This window comes from Hyperoodon ampullatus (genome assembly GCF_949752795.1).
Source record: "Hyperoodon ampullatus genome assembly, chromosome: 15".
Classification (NCBI taxonomy): domain Eukaryota; kingdom Metazoa; phylum Chordata; class Mammalia; order Artiodactyla; family Ziphiidae; genus Hyperoodon; species Hyperoodon ampullatus.
In genome coordinates this window covers 16,755,996-16,772,262 of record NC_136928.1, presented here as the reverse complement: position 1 = coordinate 16,772,262, position 16,267 = coordinate 16,755,996, and the positions used below count along the sequence as shown (strand labels likewise).

Sequence of the window (16,267 nt, the reverse complement as noted above, 5' to 3'; positions counted from 1 at the left end):
TCTCTGAGCCTCAATTTTCTGTCTGTAACATGGTGCTGACAATGCTTACTTCTGCTGCTTGCTGACGATATTAAATGGGGTAATGACTCAACATTACCTGGCACAGAGCCAGGGACATGGTCAATGTTTTAAAAATTGAAGGTAAAAAGAGGTTAGGAAATTTCTGGCTTCTATATGTTCTGAGGAGAAGGAAGAAGGTGGGGAGAGAAGGAAAGAAAAGAAGGAGTATCACAGCACAATGCACTGATACCCCTAAGATACGTCACTATCCTAACATCCTTTCTAACAGAAACACAGACTAGAATCAAAGACCCATCTTATGCAGCCAACTCATAAAGCAGGTATAGGACTCCCACCATAACATCAGGAGTCCAACGGGTTCCACTGTAATTAACTTGGATTTGTACTCAGACCATTCAGATGTGAGGATAAAATCATTTCTTAAATAAACTAAAGGGAACTTAAAGCTATCCCTCTACCCCCACTCTCTACTGCAAGGGCTAAAGAATTTCCATATTCGTCTCCCTTTCCCACTCACTTCAGACATGCCATGTCCCACCAAGATGCAGTTATCCTACTTCCCTCTCTTCCATCTCTGTTTGGGTGAAAAAAATCATCCATTCCTGTATTGGTTCAGTCTTTTGGACCATTTCTAACCGATTTTCTTCATATCTCATCACAGAATGATAACTTTAGGCAAGGCTTGAAGAGTAAGCTGCAGCCAGCTAGCAAATTCAAAACAAGCCCAAGGTCAGCAGCACACCAGTGAGACCAGGGTTCATTACTTAAACGTTAGAATCATTTCACATGAAAATGAAAAGGGGGGTTAATCAGTTAATGAATCTGGCACGGCAGCATCCAGAGCGGCAGGGGAGGACAAAACACTGAATGAGTTCAGAAACCAAGGAGACATTATAAACAAAGAGGGCCATTGCCTACATGTCCCTGCTTCTCTCCTTAAGATCTGAATGTCCTTTGAATCCTAACATTTAAGAGTGCAACCCTTTCCAGCTCTGGGAGGCTTGAATGCCTCTAGTGAAATGCCAGCGTTAATGAAAGTCTAATACCTTTCCACCTGCAGCACCTGTGCAGACAAATTGCACCAGGCTTCAGACAAGCTGAAAAGCCTCCGTGTGCTGTAGATGCAACAGCTGGTAGAGTCAGTGTTCATTTGCTGAATGGTTCCTGTAGTCCCAGCTTGAGCTGGATAGGAAACTCTACAAAGGTAGCTAACTCGGAGCTTCCATGCAAGAAACATCTGTCAACTAAACAACTTTGTGTGAGACGCCTGCCTTCTCGGCTGTGGCGAATGACGACAAAGACTGCCACCAGAGAGACTGACAATGGTAGTCAACACGTCCTTTCTGAAGTGACACAGCAAGACTCCATCGCCACTAGCTCCAGTTGTTAAACAACATCTGGCACAGAACCAGGGTCATTTACCCAACCCCCTCCTTGGAATAAAATGAACACTTGGTTATTCACAATGCATTTGGTCCCCTTCCATTGAGAGGTATTTTAGCTACCTATTTGTTCTATCTATTGAGTTTATTCTGCATCACTGTATCTACTCTACAAAGCCTGTAAGCATTATTATCAACAAGAAAGATGAAAAACACCTTTTCAGGAACAGAGTGGTAGAAACCTTCAAACCACCCAACTAACTTCAAAGCATTATCTAACTCCCAGAATTACCCCAGTGGGTACAAGCACATACTATGGAGAGAGTGTATTTTTCAATAAAATATTCCCTTTGTGGGCTGAAACATGCCCTATCTTCTTATGAAATTATTAGTTCGTTATTAAAATTCTTCAATTGAACTATTTCTTGAGATCTGTTCCTTTGCTGACTCATACCCACTATCACTGAGCCTAATCCCACCCTGTACCAGAGATTCTCAGTAAAAGGAAACGAGAAGATTGTACATACACAAAGCCTACGTTCACACCTTCTCTCCAAAACTAATACACCAATAAAGCCAATAAACCAGTTGAAAATCAACAAAGAGAAAAAGAGATCCTTCCATGCTCCATGCCCACCTGATCTCACATTGTCCTACTTCTACTCTCAGCTTTGTCTTCCATTTCTAGATCTTTTCCTACCTTTTGGGAAAATCTGAACTTATCTTCTGAATGAGAAAACTAAATGCCTTTAGTGAATACTCACCCCTACATCTTCCTTCACTACTCAAACTTCATCATGCATTTTCAAGGCAAGCACCTTATGTGAGCTCCCCCTGACTCTCCACAATGAGGGAAGGGACTGTCCAAAATTTCCCATCAGAATGAAGTTGGATGCAAACAAAGAGCCATCCGAACTTTAAGGCTAGAATAGGTTGCTCTGAATTTCACTCTTTGAGGAAAAGCATTTCTTTAAATGATGGTCCTTTAAAATGTTAATCTATTGCCAATGTGCTTCAGCATCACTTTAGGGAAAATCAAATGACACTCTGTTTCCTATAGACACTTTACAGTCTACAAGCTGAGTTGATTAACGCTTGATATTCAGGACAACATGGTGGCCCAAAAGCTAATAAGAAACTTATTATGAATGACTTCACAGCCTAAGACAGTAGCCTACAATTCCTTCCCATTACTGGTTCTGTCCTCCAAGTCTAATGAGTATTCCTGCACATAACTTTACACTTTTGATTTTTTATCATTACCAAGCCATCAGGCATGGATTAGGAGCAAAGTCAAAGTAATAGGAAGTTATATCCCAATATTATTTTTGAGCAACTAACAGTTCTCACTTGAATGAAATGAATTTTATTTTACACCAAACTCAATGATATAGCTGTCGTCTGGAACTTCAGTGCTATACTCTACTTACTGGAAGTTTAGCTCATTGGATTCCTGGATTTCAGCACAGAAACCCTGAGTTCCACTCTTCAGCCCTGCCATTGAGTTACTATGTAATCATGCCTAAGTCATTTTTTGATTTGTTTGCTTTTTCTCCATTGGTAAAACGGCAATAATCCAAATTCTCCAAGCCAGGGACCTCATTTTAGGATTTATTTTTAAGCTATGTTTCTAGAAGCCCTAAAATTCTGCATAGTTGTTTCAGGTGTCACAAATAATTTAGTCCAAATTTTTTATTTTTAATGTATATTTTAACACTGTGGGAATATTCTAGGAGTCACTGACTCACAAGTGATATATATTAGGTTTTAACACATTTTGGTGAACCCCCTTGCAAGGCATGTCTGGTTAACTCATTCTTGTCTGCAAATCTCAGTGTTAAGACTCCTACCAAATTTGTGTATATAAATGACCTTACTTTAAATATGTTATTTATTAGTAAGTGTGTAGATTGGCCCTGGTCATTTTTTTAAAAACAGCAGTACCTGGTTTGCTCTCATTTCTAAAGATGTGTAATCAAGTCCTCATGTCTGTGAAAGCCTTTGTCAAAGCCTATATGCTAAACCAGTCCATATTGGGCATGTGCAGTACCTAGTCTTATCATGCAACCTTTGGGCAATGAGGCAAGATGGTGCTAGTGGTATAGTGAGAAACTGCTAGAGCCAGGTTACAAGGGCTGCTTGATTAATGGCAGATTTTGCAATCATGTTGGGGAATCATGCTGGATTTTCAGGGTGACAAACAGTTTTCAGGATCATAAAGGGTTAGATGAGACACCATTCTGGGTTTCATGCAACTGGATAGGACCTCAGAGAATGGAAAATCCATGTTCCTTGAACATCGCACAGACTGGCCTATTGGTACAATTGGCTAAGTACATATCATTTAAGTTTATCACGGTAAACTGTCCCTTCTCTAAGATTTATATAATAAGAGAATTCCGTTTTCCCATATCAGTAACCCACTTCTACAATAACATGCCCCTCCAATTTCTATACCATGTAAAATTCAGACTCATCTACCTGGAACCCAGTCTTATCACATAATAGTCAATTACTCAATAACTAATTTCTAACAGATAATGTTTTAATATTACTTAGTTATACATCTTTTAGCACTTATTAGAAGTTTTGTGTGCTTCTTCCCTGACTTTGATGCTTATGATAAGAAATACAAGGGCTTCCCTGGTGGCGCAGTGGTTGAGACTCCGCCTGCCGATGCAGGGGATGCGCGTTTGTGCCCCGGTCTGGGAAGATCCCACATGCCGCAGAGCGGCTAGGCCCGTGAGCCATGGCCGCTGAGCCTGCGCGTCCGGAGCCTGTGCTCCGCAAAGGGAGAGGCCACAGCAGTGAGAGGCCTGCGTACCGCAAAATATAAAAATTAAAAAAAAAATACAAGCAGTAGTTAGGCATTGTTGGTGATGCAATTTTGAAATGGGATTTCTTACTATACCTCCCATGGGTTTCTGGGTAAATAATAACTGCAGAGTGTCCTGAGAGCACACAGCAGTCCATTACCATTTTCAGCTACCTGCCTGTCAAATCAGTATTTTCATAATATACTTTATACTTTGGAGTTCTAGAGAAAATTATATTTGTAAAAGGAATCAATCACTGGGGGGAAAAAAAGTTTGAAAGCTGCTATTTTGACGATACAACCGCTGGCATCATTTGTAAATCAACCTGATAGATAAAACCAAAACATCCAATGTGTATTCCATGCTGTATTTTGTCCGAGTTATGAGTAGGCATACCCACTGAGAGGGAGACTGCTTACTTCAGCCCAACTCAAAACACAGATGGAACAGCTCTCCAAAATCAATTATGCAGTCAATGCATGAAAATAGAAAAAGTAAGTTTTGTGGGGAGACAGAAAATTTGGGTTTCATCTGAATCAGAAAGAATACACAGAGGTCTCATGATGATACTATCATGTCACTGATATTTATTATAAATATTGGATGCCTCTGGCCTGGTTGTATATTTATGATAAGGAATTAAACCAGTTGTTAAATGCCGAGCTGTGATTACACATGGGTTCTGGTCAGATTCAATCTTTTCTTTTCTTTTCTTTTTTAACATCTTTATTGGGTTATACTTACTTTAAAATGGTGTGTTAGTTCATGCTTTACTAAAAAGTGAATCAGCTATATATATACATATATCACCATATCTCCTCCCTCTTGTGTCTCCCTCCCACCCTCCCTATCCCACCCCTCTAGGTGGTAACAAAGCACTGAGCTGATCTCCCTGTGCTATGCGGCTGCTTCCCACTAGCTATCTATTTCACATTTCGTAGTGTATATACGTCCATGCCACTCTCTCACTTCATCCCAGCTTACCCTTCCCACTCCCCGTGTCCTCAAGTCCATTTTCTACATCTGTGTCTTTATTCCTATCCTGCCCCTAGGTTCTTCAGAACCTTTTTTTTTTTTTAGATACCATATATACGTGTTAGCATAGGGTATTTATTTTTCTCTTTCAGACTTACTTCACTCTGTATAGCAGTCTCTAGCTCCATTCACCTCACTACAAATAACTCAATTTTGTTTCTTTTTATGGCTGAGTAATATTCCATTGTATATATGTGCCACATCTTCTTTATCCATTCATCTATCGATGGACACATAGGTTGCTTCCATACCCTGGCTGTTGTAAATAGAGCTGCAATGAACATTGTGGCACATGACTCTTTTTGAAGTATGGTTTTCTCAGGGTATATGCCCAGTAGTGGGATTGCTGAGTCATATGGTAGCTCTATTTTTAGTTTTTTAAGGAACCTCCATACTGACCTCCATAGTGGCTGTATCAATTTACATTCCCAACAACAGTGCAAGAGGCTTCCCTTTTCTCCACAGCCTCTGCAGCATTTACGGTTTGTAGATTTTTTGATGATGGCCATTCTGACTGGTGTGAGGTGATACCTCATTGTAGCTTTGATTTGCATTTCTCGAATGATTAGTGATGTTGAGCATTCTTTCATGTGTTTGTTGGCAATCTCTATATCTTCTTTGGAGAAATGTCTATTTAGGCCTTCTGCCCATTTGTGGATTGGGTTCTTTGTTTTTTTGATATTGAGTTGCAAGAGATGTTTGTGAATTTTGGAGATTGATCCTTTGTCAGTTGCTTTGTTTGCAAATATTTTCTCCCATTCTGAGGGTGGTCTTTTCATCTTGTTTAGGTTTTCTTTTGATGTGCAAAAGCTTTTACATTTCATTAGGTCCCATTTGTTTATTTTTATTTCCATTTCTCTAGGAGGTGGGTCAAAAAGGATCTTGCTGTGATTTATGTCATAGACTGTTCTGCCTATGTTGTCCTTGAAGAGTTTTATAGTGTCTGGCTGTATATTTAGGTCATTAATCCATTTTGACTTTATTTTTCGTATGGTGTTAGGGAGTGTTCTCATTTCATTCTTTAACATGTAGCTGTCCAGTTTTCTCAGCACCACTTATAGAAGAGGCTCTCTTTTTTCCATTGTGTATTCTTGCCTCCTTTATCAGAAATAAGGTGACCATATGTGCGTGGCTTTATCTCCGCGCTTTCTGTCCTGTTCCACTGATCTATATTTCTGTTTTTGTGCCAGTACCATACTGTCTTGATTACTGTAGCTTTGTAGTATAGTATGAAGTCTGGGAGCCTGATTCCTCCAGCTCGTTTTTCTTTCTCAACATTGCTTTGGCTATTCAGGGTCTTTTGTGTTTCCGTACAAATTGTGAAAATTTTTGTTCTAGTTCTGTGAAAAATGCCATTGCTAGTTTGATGGGAATTGCACTGAATCTGTAGATTGCTTTGGGTCGTATAGTCATTTTCACAATGTTGATTCTTCCAATCCAAGAACATGGTAGTCCTCTCCATCTATTTGAATCATCTTTCATTTCTTTCATCAGTGTCTTACACTTTTCTGCATACAGGTCTTTTGTCTCCTTAGGTAGGTTTATTCCTAGGTATTTTATTCTTTTTGTTGCAATGGTAAATAGGAGTGTTTCCTTCATTTCTCTTTCAGATTTTTCATCATTAGTGTACAGGAATGCAAGAGGTTTCTGCGCATTTTGTATCCTGCTACTTTACCAAATTCATTGATTAGCTCTAGTAGTTTTCTGGTAGCATCTTTAGGATTCTCTATGTAAAGTAGCATGTCATCTGCAAACAGTGACAGCTTTACTTCTTCTTTTCCAATTTGGATTCCTTTTATTTCTTTTTCTCCTCTGATTGCTGCGGCTAAAACTTCCAAAACTATGTTGAATAATAGTGGTGAGAGTGGACAACCTTGTCTTGTTCCTGATCTTAGAGGAAAGGGTTTCAGTTTCTCACCATTGAGAACGATGTTAGCTATGGGTTTGTCATACATGGCCTTTATTATATTGAGGTAAGTTCCCTCTATGCCTAGTTTCTGGATGCTTTTTATCATAAATGGGTGTTGAATTTTGTCAAAAGCTTTTTCTGCATCTATTGAGATGATCATATTGTTTTACTCCTTCAATTTGTTAATATGGTTTATCACATTGATTGATTTGCTTATACTGAAGAATCCTTGCATCCTGGGATAAACCCCACTTGATCGTGGTGTATGATCCTTTTAATGTGCTGCTGGATTCTGTTTGCTAGTATTTTGTTGAGGATTTTTTCATCTCTGTTCATCAATGATATTGGCCTGTAGTTTTCTATCAATGTGACATATTTGTCTGGTTTTGGTATCAGGGTGATGGTGGCCTTGCAGAATGAGTTTGGGAGTGTTGCTCCTTCTGCTACATTTTGGAAGAGCTTGAGAAGGAGACGTGTTAGCTCTTCTCTAAATGTTGGATAGAATTTGCCTGTGAAGCCATCTGGTCCTGGGCTTTTGTTTCTTGCAAGATTTTTAATCACAGTCTCAATTTCAGCACTTGTGATTGGTCTGTTTATATTTTCTATTCCTTCCTGGTTCGGTCTCGGAAGGTTATGCTTTTCTAATAATTTGTCCATTTCTTCCAGGTTGTCCATTTTATTGGCATAGAGTTGCTTGTAGTCATCTCTCATGATCCTTTGTATTTCTGCAGTGTCAGTTGTTACTTCTCCTTCTTCATTTCTAACTGTTGATTTGCATCTTCTCCCTTTTTTTCCTGATGAGTCTGACTAATGGTTTATCAATTTTGCTTCTCTTCTCAAAGAACCACCTTTTAGTTTTACTGATCTTTGCTACTGTTTCCGTCATTTCTTTTTTGTTTATTTCTGATGTGATCTTAATGATTTCTTTCCTTTTGCTAACTTTGGGTCTTCTTTGTTTTTCTTTCTCTAATTGCTTTAGGTGTAAGGTTAGGTTGTTTATTTGAGATTTTTCCTGTTTCTTGAGGTAGGACTGTATTGCTCTAAACTTCCCTCTTAGAACTGCAGTTGCTGCATCCCATAGGTTTTGGGTCATCATGTTTTCATTTCACATAACTGATGTGTCTTAGATGCTTAACATGAAAACAAATATTCTAAAATCAGCAGTGTCCTTTTGCTTTTTGTATCACTTCTATATTATATCATTATTTAAACAATACTGTAGCCAATTAATGTGCATAGGGAAAAATGAATCAACCATAAAGAAAGCTTAAGTTTTTCTATTATTTAATATCTTTTCATAGAAGGCAACTTGACAACTGTTTTCTCTCAAGAAAATGACTTCCTATGGGTTCTCCCAGAATCAAACCCAGTCATAAACATTCCAGTTCAAATAGTTAATATGAGAAATGGAAGAAACTCCAATAGGAAAGTGAGATAGGGAAGAGAAGGCAAGCATTAAATACTGTGTTATAGCCAGGTAATAGTGTGGAAAAGTGGAGGTAATCCACAGAGAAACTCTGGGAAACACAAGCTTCCAACTTGAAGGGCCAGGGAGCTGGGGCATTTAGATACCCACTCCCATCAGTCCTTGGTTGAGGACTGCTGCTGGGAAGCTATTAATTCCCCTCACTTCCTTCCTGCCATCTACACAGGCAGCGCAGACTTCAACAGCTTCAGAAGTTCCTGGGCTGGAAAATGCCAAATAATGGCAATTGAAAGTTTGCCACATGCACAAAATGGTAGGGGCTAAGAAATATAGGAGGGACATTGAACAAATTGCCAATAGCAGGCAACTGGCAAATGCAAATTCAGAGGGCTTCACAAGGCATCTTAGCAATTAGAATAGATAATAAGAAACCTCTCTCAACAAGAGCCTGAGATGCACTATTCTTATCATTTGAATAATGAGTGCTGGTTTCCATTTATTAAACAGTTCTTATGTGCCAGGTACTGTACCAATGGCCCAACGTCCATGATCTCATTTAATGCCCACAACAATCTTATTAGTACATCACCAGTTTATAGATGAGGAAGCTGGACTCAAAGGCATTAAGTAATTTACTGAAGTAACAGACACCAGCCCAGGTCTCTCAGTTGCCAAAATAGTTTCTCTTTCTGCCTCCCACTGTTTTCAGTGTCCCTAGATGGACAGATGTATTTTCTTTAGCTTGAGTATGTCATTAGCTCTGGAAATTCTATCTAAAAAACGTCACAGTCCGCCCCTTTCAGAGAAAGACCTGTGTCGTCATATCTTTGAAATTCCAGCCTGTGTACCACACGTGGAGAGACTTCCCACCTGGTGCCCCGGCCACCTCTGCCGCGTGGACTTTTACGAGAGGCTCTCATTTGGTGCCCTGCACCTGCCCCATGGTGGGTAGCACTTTCAAAGAGCTGCAGGCTCCAGGAATCACAAAGCCATCTCTGCTTCTATGTCCTTTCCCACCTGATTTCCATTCGCTCCGCCTGGTCATGATGGGAAGTTTCTTTTTTTGTAGCATCATTCCAGTCTGACTTTTCTTTCACCTCTTCACATTCCACATTCCATCAAGTGGCAATTTTATTCTACGATCACCAGTTAGAACTTTAAAATAGATTTTCAAAGAATATCTGACTGTTAGAACTTCAAATAGCTCAAATATAACCATTTTCTTCAATAAACCTGAATTCTAATCTCTTTTAAATAGTATTTTCAGCAAAATAGTAATTCATACTCACTTGTATTAGTCCCTTTTCACTCCTGAGTCTCCAAGCCATTCTTAAAACCTTCAAACTTTAAGTCCTCTAATGCTATCACAGCACACTTTTAATTACTGGTATCAAAAGAAAGGGACTATCATAAGGGAAAAGCCTTCTATGTTATTTTACCAGCTTAATTTCTACACAAAAGCTTTCAAGTAATCAACAAAAAGAAGAAATGCGAATCCAAATAAGCCACAAACTAGGAAGACAGTCCAAGAATGAACAATGAAGCTCAAATCCAAGTACAACAAACCCCATGGAGAATACTGATGTTTTGCTGCAGTGACATTTCATGGTTAATTGGTGGTTTGTTAAAGATTACATTTCCAACATCAAAAAGAATAATGATAAAACACACTCAGAAATGGAAAGCAAGGGCTCTATAAACAGTAGCTGTTTGGAAATTATAAATGGTACTAAATGACTAATGAGGAAGATAGACAGCTTACCAATTCTCAGGGAATTTTGTAACTTTCAAACCACAGACTGTTGTGGGCAGGATTTGATCAAAGGTCTCTAGAGTACACTTTCATCCTCATGAGGTTGGGGTCAGGAAGAGGAGAAGGTAAAGAGGACCAGGAGCTATAAGGCTGTGACTTGGAAAGGCCTTTTGCGGTCATCTACTTCCAGCATCCTGCCCCAGAATTCCTCAAATTCCATGTTTTCCCATAAGCTGTTATTTCCATCCAGGTGTTACATGTACCAGACCCCTTTCCTACAGCAATGGCCCTTTCAGGTCTTGAGGGAATTTAAAATAATACAAAGAAAAATCTGCCTTGCAGAATCTTAGGAGATTTCACTGATTTCACATTGCTCTTAATGGAACGAAGGCATGGCATCATCTGCCTAGCCTCATATAAAAAAGGAGGAAAAAACCAAAAAACATTCATTGCCCCACTGAATCTGGTGCCCTACATAGTCCCATGTGTGACACTGGTCCCACACAGAAAAATGTGAGCTTACTGTCCACACTGATGCTCAGTTAAACCCACCCTATACACAGTCACCTAAGTGATCTAGGACACAGTCTGATGGAGTCACTCCTCTGCCTTCACCTTCAATGAATCCCCATTGCTTACAGAACAAAGTCTAAATGACAGAGCCATGGCTCTCTTTACAGCCATATCTCCTATCAACCCCCTTTCTCAGAGTTCATGCCCCAGCCATGCTGAAGAACATAAAATATTCTCTTTATCTTAAGGATTTTGTACAGAGTGGTCCCTCTGCCTGAAACTTTCTTCCTTCCTTCCATCTTTGCCTGGGAAGGTCCTGGAAAATTGCTACTCACCCTGCTGATCTCCACTATCACTTCGTTCAAGAAGTCCCTCTGGGTCTCCCATTCCCTACCGCCACAACTGGACTTAGTTACATTTACCCTCCTGTTTACAACCACAAACACCTACTTCCTCTATCAAATGACTTATTTCCTATGTTGTAATTACCTATTTCTTTATCAGTCTCTCTGACTGAACTATACACTCCTTAAAGACTGAGAAGTTGTTTCCTTCACTATCGTATCACAAAACCTAACAGACTAACTGACACATGATAGTAACTCAGTAAATACGTGTTGGATGAATGAATGAATGAATGAAACAATGAACAACACACTGACCAGCTGTATGAGCTCAATCTATAGTCCATCCCTCTGTCTCTTACCTGCAACCTAAAATAATCCCAGTACTTCTGGTTGTCTTCCTTGGTCCTGGAGCATTTGTGAAATTGCAGCATCATTCCCATCCCAGACAACTCCACTTCCAATAATTTGTTCTCCTTGTCTATAGTAACACCAGTTACCTAAATTTGGCCCATCTACTCCAACCACATCCGAAATCCTCTGAGCCAGGTGCTGCAGCTTCCTTTCACAATGCTAGGACCCGCCACAAAACAGATGATAATCCCTTTGCACATTTCAAGGAGCAGCACCAAGGGAACAGTACCTGGGAAAGGCCATTGACAGCTCAGAATATCCATGGCATTTCTAGAGCCTCGGCACTGCTCTCGCTCTGGGAATGAAGGTCCAAAAAGCATGTCAGAGAATGTTCATAATTGTAAACAAGCTCCACCTTTGAAACACAATCTACATAGAACCAAATATACAAGCCTGCACAATGGATGAAGCCAACGTCTCCTCCATGATTACCCTTCTGACAACCTTATTGTCTCCTCAACCATAAAAGGTGAACTTCAAACTCACGACCTTGTCTTGTCACCAGAAACATCCAAGCTTGGATCAGTCTTTCTAAGACCAGATATTTGCTCTGTGAGCTACTAGAGACTTGTCACATACACAGAAGTATAAGAGGATTATTTCTATCTACCTGGGTACCTGGAGTCTTTCACATTGCTCCTGTTAAAACTCTCAGAACAGCAAAACTTTACCTACAAAGGGTTCAAGCTATGACACTCCCAATTTTCACAAACCTCAGCTCTTGTGAGTCACATGCAGCCAATTCCAGGAATTGGAGACATGGTTGTGAGGATGAAACTGACTTTGGGGCTCCCCTTGGATATGGTCTTCCAGACTTACCAAAAGGCCATTAAGAGGACGGTTTACCCCACCTCAGGGAAACCCGAGGCAGTACTTGCAGTCAAGGGCTAGCCATGGCTTCTGAGCTACATCCAAAAAGAATTTCATACTGTACCTGGATCTGCTGAAGCAATTTCTGACTGTCCGAGAGCCAGCATGTACCGCTCCTCAACTGCCTCCATTGTGAATCATCAGTAGGGCTGTCACCTTTAATAAATAAAAATACAGGACACCCAGTTAAACTTGAACTTCACATGAATAGTAAGTCATCACTTTTAGTATAAGTAGATCCTATGTACTATTTGGGGCATACTTATCTTAAAAATGTACTCGTTGTTTTTCTGACATTCATATTTAACTGAACAGCCCATATTTTATCTGTCAACCCTACTCATCAGAAATGATGGAGGCTTATAGAGATCCAAGAGATGCCTCAAGGATGCTCAGCTTTTATTTCTATGTCCTGGACAGTGAGCCCGAGCTTCGCACACCCATTAATTGCCTGTAATGGCGTATATTCTCCATTTTAGAGTCTTTTCTACTTGTCATTGTAATTATCTTCCTTATTATAAAGAGATGTATATTTTTTTCCAAACTTAATAGCTCATCCAAAAGTATTTGGAAGTTCATTCGACAAGGAAAAAACAACATGATTCTGACAAGCGAAGGAAACCACCTGGTGTTTAGTAAAGAAGTATTAGAGAGATTGAAAAAGCCAAACTTAATAAGCAAATCTCCCCAAGGGTATTTTCAGAGCTTGATACCCTCCCACACCCTGAAAATATTAGTACCTCAAGAATGTAGAACTGCTAACCAAATGCAAGGCTCCCATATGATTCTATCAAACTGAGGATGCTTCTTTACTAAGCAGTGAGCCCACTTGCTGCCCCAGGGACCTTGGCAGTTGCAACGTAGGGCTCTTCCCTTTGGGATGGAAACAGCAAGTTTTCCTGTGGTCCACACGCTGGCCCCAAAAATACTACACCCCCAATACTTGTCAACTTTAAGTATTTTTCTACATATCTCCATTTTTCTGTTACTATTTGGACTACATCCTAGACTTGACATTACATAAATTGCATTCAAGAAGCTATTTTTAAAAGTTGGTAGGAAACCTTAAATCTATAGCTTGCAGTCCCTGGCTTACTTTCATCCAGGTGCATAAGGGTTTTCAAAAGTAGTCAGGTTAGTTACCCTGTAGCACAGTCCCACGCTTGTGTCAGAGATATAAAAATGGAACAGGATATTTAAGGTTTTAGTTGCAAAATCATCAAGCTTCCCAGACAGAGGCAATAGAGCAAAATGATTACAGAGGCATGGATTTTGATTTGCTCCAGTGTCTTGGGCAAGTCACTTGGCCTCTGTATTTATTTGTACTTATCTGCACTTATCTGTCCCTTGGGGTTTATAATTGTACCTAGTCCATGGGTATGTTGTACAAATTAACTGTAAAGTAGTTAGAAGAAACCGACACAGAGTAAGCACTCCACAGACATTGGCTATTAGCTATTGGAAATATTTCTCCATGAAACAGATGACTTTATCAGTGGATGACTCGGTGGGAGACAGTGAATCACAGAATCACAGCATGTTGAAAGTGACCTAGGTCACACTCTTATGTGAAAAAAAGAAAAGTGTGCATGGGTAGAAAATGTCTGAAACTTTACACAACAAAGAGTTTATCATGTTAACTTTGAGGATTAGAATAAATCAGGAAAGGAGGAAAGGAAAACTTGAGTGTAATTCAATTTCTACATCATTTGTGTTTCTACACTGAGACTCTGAATACACTGGAAGTGCAATTTTTTTTCATGTGGCGGGATAAAGGTTTTCAAGTTTTCCTGATACATCCGTATTATTATTTCAGAATTGCTGGCATTTCTTGCCATCTTCGGATCTACACCCATTTGAGTCAGGGGGCCATTCTGGACAGAGGAGATAATAGAGCAGAAATGCAGTGAGAGAAAAGGAGAGAAAAGATTTTCTCTTTTCTCTTCAAAGAGGAAAGGTCTTTGGAATGGGAACAACTCACAACCAAACTTTGCGGAAAGCATGTGATGGAAAATGAGACAAACATCCTACCCCTGTGATGAGAAGGATTGCCTGGGCTGGATGGTGGGAGGTCACAGGTGGCTGGACAAGGAAACCAACTAGCGAAAAACACACACAAGTGCAGAGCAAACACCCCGGGGCCACTCAGCCTGACTCCATGCAAACATGTGTCCAGCAGCCAGCCCTTCACCTGTGGCTCCCCAGCAAGACAGGTACCTCGGGGGTGCCAACTCATTCTGAGTCCATTATGCCTGGCCATTCATAAACGGCTGTCTAACGTGTGAGGAATAAACTCTAAATGTTTATGAGGAAGTTGGGGAAGGAGATTGAAAGGTTACTTAAACGGAAAAAAAAGAAGTTCAGGAAGGCAGGATGGTAGAGAGACAAGAAAAAGACCTTAAAAGATAGTAAAGATTTGCCAAAGAAGAGAAAGAAAAAGAAATGATTCCGAATGGGTTAACCTGCAGCTAGGAAGTTAAGGAAGATTATTGATGTGTGAAGACTATGGAATAAAGTGAATAAAATTTATCAGAAGTTGCTGAGACTGTGGTAAGAAGCATGATTATCAAATTATGAATTGGCTGCAATGGCATTCTAGGGGGACACTAGGAAGGGGAAGCAAATGTTCATGAGATGACAGTGGCAGGAGGAAAGTTGTTTCATGGGAAGATCAGTCTTGCAGAGTGTGTATCAGAGGAGGGCAAGTGTGAGCAAGCAAGGCAATACTACGTGTATACGGTTCCTTCACTGAGTGAACCCAGCCCCGTGGTCAGCCTTGAGAACAAGCAGGACTTCAGGTACTGGAGCTACATTTCAGTCATCAAGACTTGAGAAGACACCCTTAACTCAGGTCTTCTCTTCAAACTCCATCCTTCCTTCTTGACCTTCATTTGGCCTCGTCCCTTACCCTCAAGCTGTGGACTGATGCCACAGAGCAAGATGGGTCACTAGTGTCCTCGATCCCCTGGCGACTGTGGTTCACATCAGTGGAGTACCGAAGGCAATAACCAAGTAACAGACACACGAGTGTATGAAGAAGAAGAGATTCTGATAAGGCTTTCTGTGACAGTGTGGCCCAAGTCGGCTGTATATGCCTGCCATCACCTGAATGATGAGCAGCCTTAGGAGAGAAGTGCTCAGAAGGCAGAGCCTGGCTCTCTAGAGGATTTGCGTCCTCACAGCCCACTCGAAGACCTCAGTTGCAGCTTCGGCCCCCAATCTCTCTCCCTCTGCCTACTCACAGTTTTGGAAGTGTTCTTTCCTCCACATTTCTCTTGAGAGGTGGAGGAGGAAGATGAGCTTCAGGCCAGCTCAGACTCCCCTGGGATCCCAGCAGGATGCCTATCATTAACCTCCTACCTTCTAGGAAGCTCCTAAGATCTCCACACTTGGGGGAGTTTTTATTTCATCTGTGCTTCAAATTGCTGGCTGGAGATGGCCTGTTGGAAGGTGGCTAAAAGCAAGTAGGAATCTTCGGGCAGACTGGCCCTTCTCGACTGTCAGACATCTTCAGGGATATTCTAGGAAACATTGCTTATTCTAGAGAAGGGAGGGAAACAATCCAATTGTCCAATAATGCTTGAATGGAAAATAAATGATGCTATACGCAGGTGATGAAATAATAGCAAACAGTCAAAAATCAAAGACCTAGATCTATATGGATTCACGTGGATAAATCTTGAAAACATAATATTGATTGAAAGAAAATAAGATCAAGAACGTTAGATTGTGATAACAGGTATGTAAGTATTTAAATGTTTAAATCAATTCAACATATTGCTTC

The 16,267-nt window shown here is 40.4% G+C and overlaps 1 long non-coding RNA gene across 1 annotated transcript; it reads right to left on the bottom strand.

Annotated features, from left to right (window-relative positions):
• Positions 1–6,107: 6,107 nt before the first annotated feature.
• On the bottom strand, positions 6,108–9,924 carry LOC307063998. The gene is made up of 3 exons (XR_013811268.1): positions 9,879–9,924; positions 9,607–9,744; positions 6,108–8,293 (listed from the first exon to the last, which is right to left on the bottom strand). It is a non-coding gene; the product is annotated as an uncharacterized lncRNA (long non-coding RNA).
• Positions 9,925–16,267: the final 6,343 nt, after the last annotated feature.